This window comes from Ambystoma mexicanum, chromosome 1q, assembly GCF_040938575.1.
Source record: "Ambystoma mexicanum isolate Mex_15411 chromosome 1q, UKY_AmexF1_1, whole genome shotgun sequence".
In the NCBI taxonomy this organism is placed as follows: domain Eukaryota; kingdom Metazoa; phylum Chordata; class Amphibia; order Caudata; family Ambystomatidae; genus Ambystoma; species Ambystoma mexicanum.
This window is the reverse complement of record NC_090922.1, coordinates 107416561-107427356: the sequence shown is the minus strand read 5'-3', so window position 1 is coordinate 107427356 and position 10796 is coordinate 107416561. Positions and strand designations below refer to the sequence as shown.

Genomic DNA, 10796 nt, shown 5'->3' with positions numbered 1-10796 from the left:
ACTTTGCTCCGTCATACGTGACAAGGTAAAATACCAGATGGGCCTCTGCCCGCACATACACCCCATCTCCCAGAGTGCTGAGACTGCTTGCGCAAGAGAGAGAATTGAGGCTGCACGCTCACACGCAAGCACCTGCAGTGCGAGCCCTCACTGCAACGTGAGCGCTCGCATTGCCTTTCCTACAAACAAAACACTCCTGGCTTTAACACGCACCCAAGAGAACAATCACTTGTTACAAAGTTACGCTGAAACAATTAAACCCTGCAACTACTTATGCATGACAAATATCGCACTACAACATGCTCGGTGTTGGGGGTCGCCTGCCAGGTCCATATGGCAGGCGCCCCTGGGGTGCTGCTTCCTCACAGCACCCAAACAGGCCCAGCGCCTGTGGGAGTTTGGGGCCTGCCATGTCCATCCGGCAGGCCCCGCGGCGCTATGGGACACCAGCGCCATCGGGGTGGGGGCACAGCCTGCCAGGGTCCTGACCATGCGGACCTCGGCCACCGTCCTGGCACGAGAGTCCCATGTCAACAGGGCCTTCAGGCCTGTGCCTCCCACAGGTAGGCCTGCGGCCTACATCATCAAGGAGACACAGACTCAGACCAACCTTCCACGGAGTCTGCAGCCGTTCTGTTTCACGTGCCTGCAGGGGCTCCCTTTATTAACTTGGGCCATGACACAGTCATGGCCCATCTTAAAGGTGCAATACACGGGGGAGGGACACATCCCCTTAAAGGGGCAACACACATGGGAGGGTCCCACGTAACACTCCTCCTTTTTCATAACGAACAAACACACGTAGCTAAAACACACATGCCTCCCACCAGTTACAGAACAACAAAATACTTATCAATCAGTACTTGCAGGGTAGACCGAAGATATGATATGCCACTGACACATACCTAGCTAACGCCAACAGTTACAGATATAAAGTATACTCCTCCGTTTCTAAACATGCTCAAATAGGTGATCATGGTGGCCGATGAGCTGCTGGAGGACCACAGGCAGATCCACCACAGTTTGCAAGACCCTTTATTAACCTGGGGTTCGGAATGGCAACTACACAAACAACGCCATGGTCGAAGGCTGGCACCACATGCACACCTCGCAATTACGGGATCACAGTCTCACCTCGTTGTTATTTACTGAGACCACTTAGAGCATGTAGTTACTATGCAGGCTCACAGCCTCAACCACACAGGATTACTGAGTTCTCTTTAAGCAACTGCAGAACGGCAGACGACCAGTTCCTCTTCCATCAGCGTCCGTTCAGGAGTCACATCCCAAGTCCAGGTCCATTGATGGTACAGTTCACGGCCGGCAAAGCCGCGCCTGGCAAGTGCCAGGGGCCACCTCGGCATGGTCTCTTGATGTTCACAGCAGAGCAGCGAGACGCCGGTCACGGGGCAGCCAGGCTACTCCATGTGATGTTGATAGGGCACAGGGTTGTTGATGGGGTACGGGTTGACAGGACATCGCTCACCCCGTTCGTCAGCAATGTTCTCCCGATCTGGCACATGTCCTTCCTCCAGGAGCACAGGAGGGCGCACAAGCACTCATGATGAGCTGCAACCCATCCCTTGACTGATGCACTGATTCTTGGTGTTGGGGCCCAGGGCTGCCTGGCTGAACTCAGGGGGTCCGGCAGGTATCTCCCCGAAGCCCTGTTTAGCCTGGTCCTTCGATGGCATAGCGTGCAGGGTGTCTTTATCGACAGGCCGCCAGGGTGTCCTCAGTGGCAGGCAGTCATGGCCACCAGCATGGTAGGCAGGGTGGCCTGTGTACCGATGGCACTGTTCCTGGAGAGAATCGTTACTCTGCTGGTTAGCCTTCCCTTCCGACTGCTGTAACAGTGCACCAGTTCTTGTCTGGCGGCCAACGCTGGGCAGGATTGGCGTTCCAGGTGCGTGGTGTGAGCTACCATCTCGGATCACCTGATAGCGCCGGGGTTGCACAGAACGCAGGATGTCCTAGTGCTCATGGCAGTGACCCCCACCCACGGGGCCTGAAGGTGACCACGTTGGCCGCGGTGAGGCTACTGTTGGCGCTGGAACAATGCCGCGCTTCAGTTGCACAGGGCAGTCTTTGATGCAGAGAGTCATTTGTCCATCGTGTGCAGCCTCTTGGACATTTCATTGGTAGTGAGGTGTACGATGCTCTGAGTGCAGTGCGCTCACGCACCCAGGACTTGGAGTTCTGATGTGATGCTGACGAATCTGCTCTGCACTGTGACATGTGTTGACCCGGAATAAGTGATTACTCACATTCCACTGGATGTATCCGGCTCATCCCGACCTGCCTTGCCTGTCGGTGCCTGTGGAGTAAACTTGCCTCCTCATCTCTGCTCTGGTGTGAAGCGCCTTATAGTTGCCCCCTCAGTATGCTGCTCCCGACTGGAGCCAGTCATCACTCTCCTGGCGGGCGGCAGACCGGCGGGCAGGCAGGGCCCCAGGAGGATAGGCTGGGTGACTGCAGTGGCGCAGTGTGGGGCCACTTACGCCGCACACAGGTTGACCGTGATGGACTCGTGTTGGACTCGCCGGCTGCCTGGGACTCCCCACTGCATGGTGAGAGTCATTCTTTCTGGACTCCTGGTGGCACGTGGCGCCTCTTCCCCAGTGCAGGATGGTACTGGGGTTGCAGGTGCGCAGGGACGTTCGGTTTCTCTAAGTGTCCAGCCGTGCACAGTGCATGGGTCGCAGGACACACCACTGCCCTGGCTTGGCACCCTGAGGAGCCTGAGGGTGGAGTCCCCATCTCCAGAGGTGTCGCGGTCCCAGTTGGTGCTGGTGCACTAGTTCTGCTTGGTGTCTTGTCGGCTCAGCACCGGTTGCGCCCCCCGGGATCATCCAATGGGGCGCCTCTGGCACAGGCTAGCCACCTCTCTTGTTCCGGGGCCTCGCTGGTACTATTTCGCCCTCATCATCAGCTCCTGCGGAGCGTGCAAGCTTTCTGCATCACGGTCCGGGTGCCTACTGGAGTCTCTCATTTTCGCCATCACTCCACAGGTGCTACCTCTCAAGTAGGTCTGGCAGCAGATGCAGCCGGGGTACCTTCTACTGTGCTCCTCCAACTGCTGTAGCAGGTCTTCACTGTGGATTTCTTTATTTCTTTATTTTATTTTTCCAGCATTTCTTGTGCTCTGCACGGCCACGCCGCTCTTCATGCACTTGTTAATGGCCAGCAGTGCTCGGAATTCCAAACCTCCCTCTCACTGTAGTCCTCCACCACAGGCGGCCCAGAATCAATCGGGGCTGTGTCGGTCTCATGGCGCCAGTAAATGCGGGACTATTTTCCTTCGTTCGGCTGGAGCTTATCTTCATCACACCGCTCACCGGAGAACTTTCATGTTTATGTTCTCTGTTGCCGCGGAGACCGCCATGACGTGCAGGTTGGTTTCCCCCCTGGCCGCACAAGTGCCCTCAGTGCAGAGGGCCGCGGCCAGGCAGGATCACCGACAGGGCTCCTCCGCCCACCATCTTTTGCTGCCTTGGGGCATCTCCACCCCCCCCTCGGTCGTGGCAGCGGGTGTTCTGTCTCTTCACAGGGGAGGAGGCAGGGCAGCACGGCTTCTCCCTACGCGGCGGATGCCGCTCATTACTTCTCCATGGGGTCGCACAGTCGTCCCCTCCGGCGGCGTGCTGCTGGGGTGAGCCGCAGCATGACCCAACCCACCCCAGGCGGGAGGTATCACTTCTCCTTTGCCGGCACGATGGAAACCGGTGGGGGCAGGCTGGCTCCCTCTCTTTCCCCAAACAGCTCAGATGCCACAGGGGTAGGATGGCTCCCCCACCGGCCGCACGAGCACCCTCCACCCAGAGGGCCGCGGCCAGGGGGGTGCTCACCCGCAGGCCTCTCGCCGGGGAGGACCCACTGTACCGGACACCTCCGGGCCCTGCTGTCTTCCAGCAGGCATCCTTTCCCTTTTTTTCTTTTTCTTTTTTTTTTTTTTTGCTGCAGCAGGCCCGGATTCTGGATGGGCCGCCGCTGGCAAAAGTTCCCTTTTGCAATTTTTTTTTTTTTTTTTTTGAAAATTGCTGCTCCTCCCCCTCCGCGGTGGATGTCACTTCATATCTTCTTTGCGGGGGGGGGCACACCTCCTCCCCATCGCGGGCTCCGACACCCGCTCTTCTTACTGTGCCAAGGGGGAACTGCTTGCGCAGCCGATGCCGCTTTTCCATCCCCGCGCGGCTGATGCTGCGTGCACTGAGCCGCCTGATGTTGTGCGGCCTCGGGTGGGGAGGGGCTGCTCACCCTCCTTCCCACACGGCGGATGCCGCCTTCAACGGTGGGCGGACAACTTCCCTCCCTCCGACGGGAGGGGAACACCAGCTCCTCAACCTGGCGGCCGACGCCGCAGTCAATCTCACTCCACGTGGGGTGGGGGCGCAGACCCACACCCCCCCAGCACACATCTGACACCGCTCGCCGAGGCGAGCGGGGGAGGGGCAGCTCCTCACCACGATACGGGGCACGCAGGGCCCTCACTCCTCGTCGCCATTGTTGGGGGTCGCCTGCCAGGTCCATATGGCAGGCGCCCCTGGGGTGCTGCGTCCTCACAGCACCCAAACAGGCCCAGCGCCTGTGGGAGTTTGAGGCCTGCCATGTCCGTCCGGCAGGCCCCGCGGCGCTATGGGACACCAGCGCCATCGGGGTGGGGGCACAGCCTGCCAGGGTCCTGACCATGCGGACCTCGGCCACCGTCCTGGCACGAGAGTCCCATGTCAACAGGGCCTTCAGGCCTGTGCCTCCCACAGGTAGGCCTGCGGCCTACATCAACAAGGAGACACGGACTCAGACCAACCTTCCACGGAGTCTGCAGCCATTCTGTTTCACGTGCCTGCAGGGGCTCCCTTTATTAACTTGGGCCATGACACAGTCATGGCCCATCTTAAAGGGGCAATACACGGGGGAGGGACACATCCCCTTAAAGGGGCAACACACATGGGAGGGTCCCACGTAACACTCGGACAGTAGAAAAAGAAACACATCTGCTGGACGAGCAGTAAAGAAGAGGACAAGGGCGCTCTCTGTCTTCTTCTTGCTGATAGATTTTATCCATCAGCTCTGATTTTTGGATATTGAGGCTTAAGCTTCATTACTCCATCTTCTCGGGTTGAGCATGTAGTCGTGGGTTAGGATTCTTCTTGGTCTGTGTGGACTTGTCACAGTAGGGCTGGTTTCAAGGGTCTTCGCCGTGATGGGCCACGGAAGTGGTCAAAAAGGACAAGGGACTACGTGCACAAGACTTTATAAGGGGACGCTGACCCTCATTGGCAGAGAAAGGCATGGTTGCCATCTTGGACTGGGGTCCTCCCTATTACAGTGTTAACCTTTGTGCGTTCATGTTTTTAAAATTGTCAAATGTTTAAAACATGTTTTTTTCTTTGCTGCTGTTCGAGAACTAAAGGATTAAATGCATAATATGAAGACTCCAGTCTTGCTATAGAATTGCAGGTAAAACATACTAATTTATCATTCTAACATATAGGGTATCATTAAAATATTAGAGTTAAATATGGTGGTAATCATCCCCTTATAGGGAATTACCATTACCGCCACTGTGACTGCCGGAATTACCATCATATTACAAGCCCATGGCCATGTACCAATGGGACTGACGGTAACAGTAATTCCGTCTGTAGGAATTACTGCCAAAAATTGCTAACCAGTGCTCATTTTGGCAATAATTGATGGAATTACCATCACCCCAAACAGTATTTGGAGGAATTACCGAACAGTCATGTCTTAAAATCATTGGAATTAGCAGCACCAGACAGATATAGCATCATAATACAGATGGGAAGCTGCATAGTGAGCATCTTAAAAAATTCAGTCCGGTGGATATCATTAATTTCCAGCTGCCATCCAAGGAAGAAGGATACATAATCATGTCAGAGGAGAAAAATATATCTGATATCTGAAGTACTAGAAATAAGGCAGCACAAACCATAGTTCGCAGATGCAGAGCTCATCGTACTTGCTGATGAGGTGGTAGCTCATACTGAACAGTTGTTTGGGCCCACACCAGCGGAAGGCTGCCATGTAGGCAGACGTGAGTGACAAGGTAGTGGCAGTTGGAACGGTGCCCGCTGACATACAGGATGCAAACAAAAGTGTTCTGACCTCAATGGTAGGGCGGGTAGTTTCCTGGCACTCCATCACACTGAGAGAGCCGCCACAGGATGAGGCACCATAGAGCCAGCCACCTAACCGGACCCCTTGGAAGGAGAGCGTCAGCAGAATCCTCATATGACAGTGCTGGAGGGTGTCCGAGCGACTGATTGTGGAGCTGGCAGCCTAGCTGAGCCTGGTAAGTACACGATAGTCTATTTGCCAATATAACATCTAGTAAAGTATTGCAAGGCCTACACTGCTTGTCATCTTGCAGACTCTGGTGCTGGCAATTCACATGCAACAAGCAGGGCACCAGTCATAACACCCCCCAGAATACTTGACATGCATTGAGAGAACACACTCCAAAGTACCATGCCAGTAAAGGCTACATTATGTATCCTCAATTACCCACAAAATGCCCAGTTCATAGACATGCAACATAACTCTTTGTTCTCACACACAAGCAGCCCCAAATCTGAAATGTAATAGGCCAGACCGACATATATCAGACACATATCACCTATCCACGCACCATCAGGTATCAGCAAGGCCAGTGTAGGATGCATTAGCCATCAGTAACGGGGCACTGCATGATAAGTCTCATCCCACCTCACTGCTTTGATCACCACCTTTGCCAACTTGCCAACTGCACTATCATTATTGAAGACAGAGGTCCAGGTATGACCTTCATGACCCCCTCACAACTCTCAACCCGAAGACAGAGACACAAAGATGCACCTCACTCTTAGGCCCTTCAGCACCATCATTGATGTACTGCAGATGTGAGAAACGTTAATCTCTCAGACAGCCATTCTGGCCATACCCAGTCGGTGATCTGCAGGAGATGGAGATGCCATCAATCGAAAAAGTCGACTGACTGCAAATCAAGAAATCAATGACGTCATCACTGACATCACGACGTAGTCACACGTAAACATGAAGTACATAGACATCCATTCATGAAGTTACACAAGCATGCAGTAGTTTGTTGCATAGAAACATGGAAAACCTGCTTATGACTCAAGCAGGTAGATGACAGACACACATACATATCTCTATATATACCTATAGTCTTTGTGAAAGCACATGCTCGACTGCCACTTACAGGGAAAAGCCATAAGGACAAATATGCAAGCTATTGGCTCACTAAAGTGAATGAGGAAGGGGAGACAGGCTTTGAGTACATGGAAGGGCTGGCATGATCGCTGCAGCCAGAGGCAAGCAGAACGTTGCACCCAGCCGAGGACGAGTGGAGACAGGAACATTTCTGGCTACCAAGGCGATGAGCCACCTGCAAGAAATTCAGGCTAGTATCTTCATAATTACAGACAAGAGAGCTCCATTTCATGGTCTCAACGCACATGACCCAGTAGAGCAAGACAATGCCCATTCACTCAAGGTAGACAGAGAGAAGCTGTACAAACGAAATCAGAGGTGGAAAGATACAAGCCCACAAACTGCCAACTGAATGCACTCTCCCAGTCTTAAGTGATCAGAGATGGCAACATTACAGAACACACAGCACCTCTGTGTTCATTCTTGTTTCCTTGAAAAGGTACACTCAGCCTGGTAACCGTCCAGGGTCCCAGGGCTGGGAGGACACATTCTGCCCTATCAGAGTCACCTTTCACATGAAGATATAATATGCTGCAGGGGCCAATAGACCCCTGCGACCCTGCAACATTGTAGATTGATACATGTAGAGGTAGTCCCAGGAGCAGCCACCAGATATGGTTACTGAATAATCGAATTAACCCTTATAGAATACATACATAGTTTGCCTAAACAGACCAATGTGAAAGGCCAATAGGTTTCGGGGATGGAACTTGGTTTTGTGACGTCACACCTGGATAAAACCGGGTGACACATGCTCAGAAGACAAGAGCCCTGGAGAATTCATGTTTTTCTAGTGTGATCCCGGTAGTTTTTTTTAGATAATAAAGACAGTAAACCTTGCCCCATGGCTTAGTCTTCCGTTCTTGCCTTAGGGAGTTTTTGAGGGGGCTGAGTGTCTCTTTGCTGGTAATTGGGGTGAATGCTATAGGGCCCCTGCCTCTCCTTGACAAGTGGTAGCAGAGGGATGGTCGCTAAAACCTTTCGGCAGTAAGCCGCCTCATCCCGCTGCATGCCCCAAGGGGCTGCGTAACGATCCGTGGAAATAGATGCCCAAATCCACGCATGGGCAAAAAGAGAAGAGGTCGACAGGAGTCATCTTCCTGCCCGCTTCCCATGGGACGCCTAACAGACCGGACGGTAGAATGGCAAGTTGTGGGAAAGTTGGTGTCTGAGGGCCTCAGTGAACCATGGAGTGTAAGTATAGACTCAGCTATATGGCAAATGTGGGAGGAAGGAAATGTTCAGCTTAATGTTTTATGTTGCAGTATTTGTTTTGTGCAAGGATTACCCAGTCTATAAGCAGTCGGTTTGGGTGATCAGCTTAGACGGTCAGCTTAGCTTGCGGATGAAAAAACTTTGAAAAAGTAAATAAATGAGAATAATGGTTTCCCTGTAAATTAGGCAATTTGGCTTGGTTCATGGATGATTATGTATGGTTTACCTGTGTATAGGTGTTAGTGGGAGAAGCTAGCTTATATCATGGAAGGTAGTTTCCTAATTTATCTCTCTGAGATGCATTCCTATATGGTGACGCTATAGAAGAGAGACCACGTGACCTAATGGTTTACCCTGTTAGTGCGGCAGGAAGACTGCTGTGTGTGCTTTACGTCATGTTTGTCGTTGTGTTTGGGTAATTAATAGCGGGCATATTTTTGTTGAAGGTTCAGGCATTAAAGCTGTTCTTCTAAGGTATTGGTGATATCACCTGTGAGGTTGTTTAATAGGACTTGAGGTGTTCTGGAAGTGGTGGATTTCAGTGGTTACATTGTTAATTGTGTTTAATAACCAGTGTTGTGCCATTGGGGCGGAGCTTGAAAAGCGCACAAGTGGAGTTGTGATTTGAGCCTTCAGGGCCAAGGACCGCAGTGTGGCAGTGCGCGGAGCACGCCCACGTTGAGGGTGGTGAGCTGGCGAGGCTAAGGAAAAGATTCCATTCCACTGTTATGATTTGGAGACATGGGGCATCATCATATGTTGAGCGGTAGCATTTAAATCCGACGGTAACGATATTAGCGCTGCCAATACCGCTTTGCCAGATCACAAGTCGGCGCAAATACAGCCGGACCCAAAACGTACCAGCGCTTTTACAGCTGGTGCTATTACAGCCTGCTCTAATGGCGCCGACAACACAAAGCGCAATTACAGCCGTATCACAAGTGCATGCACGGCTGTATTAGCGCTGAAAACCAGCGCTGATGCTGCTGAGAATACCACCAGCCTCCAGCTAGCGTAAATAAACCCAGGTGCCAGGAATCAAGCCACAGGTGAAAGCAATGCACACTAGAGGGAAACATAAGACCCACCCAGGCCCCAACCAAACAATGTTTCCAATGCCATGCTGCCATTATTTGCTGCAAGCTGGGACAGGCAGCTGCTCATGCTGTGCCTGAACCTTGTGATGCAGGACAACCAGGCCAGGGCACAGGGTGTACAGGGGGGAAAGGTCAATGAGGAGGAGGGGGAGAGCAGCCCCAGCAAGGTGAGCATCCATCCCCAGGGTCAGGCCATCACCCTGGGCCCTCACTGACACCCAGTTGGTAACAAAGTACTGTCTGGACAGGGAGACCATGACTGAACTGCTGGCCAGAAACATTAAGACATTGGGAGCAGGATTAACATCCATACAGCCGTGCCCCCACTGGTGGAGCTGGTGGCAGGTTTCCAGTTCCTGGGGTTGGGCACGTTCCAGCACTCCATGGCCATGATGCATGGCATGCCACAGTCAACATTCAGTGCAGTCCTGGGCCTCCTGCACCATGTTAACCAACACATCGCACTGCCCACCACCCAGGCCCAGGTCAATGACATGAAGGCACGCTTTTATGCCACTGCACAACTGCCCAATGTGAGAGCAGCCATTGACTACACCCATGTCGCGTTGATGGTGCCCCAGGCCCATGAAGTTGTATACAGGAACCGGAAGCACTGCCACTCCCTGAACGTGCAGGTGACCTGTGGCCCTGACCTCATCATAACCCACCCCTGTGCCCGCTACCCAGGATCCACCCAGGACTCCATGGTCCTACACAACAGCAAATTGCCGGGATTCATGGAGATGCACAGAGGACAACGGACCTGGATAGTGAGTGGGTACAAACCCTGCCACATATGCACGTTGAAGCGCAAGACAAAAAGGGCGGGAAGCCACAGGAAGCATTGCATGTCAAGAGGAAGCACTGGCAGCACCTATACAGTGCGTGCAGCATCGTCAAGGGGCATACAAGGGTGCATGCACATGTTTGACACACCTAGACACACACATGTTGATGGACACACACCGCTCCCATCAGAATGACACATCAGACCACATGAACCACAATGCATCTTGAATGTGGCTCAGAGCAGAACCACACACCCAACAGCATGTCCACCCTTGCCACAGCTGTCTGCCCATGCGCAGTCAACCGGGACACGCCACAGAACACCTGCCACAATGACACAGGGTGCATGTACAGGTCAAGGAATGCATGGCATATTATACAAAGGGCCTCATCGTGATTTGGGCGGTATCCCTTAAATGCGGCAGTAATGTATTACTGCCACATTTAAGGGCTGCCCCG

General features: G+C 53.0%; 1 long non-coding RNA gene across 1 annotated transcript; it reads right to left on the bottom strand.

Moving 5' to 3' along the window:
• Nucleotides 1-607: 607 nt before the first annotated feature.
• Nucleotides 608-1980, bottom strand: LOC138520992 (uncharacterized). The gene is made up of 2 exons (XR_011282903.1): nt 1833-1980; nt 608-1676 (listed from the first exon to the last, which is right to left on the bottom strand). It is a non-coding gene; the product is annotated as an uncharacterized lncRNA (long non-coding RNA).
• Between the last annotated feature and the right edge of the window lie 8816 nt (nt 1981-10796).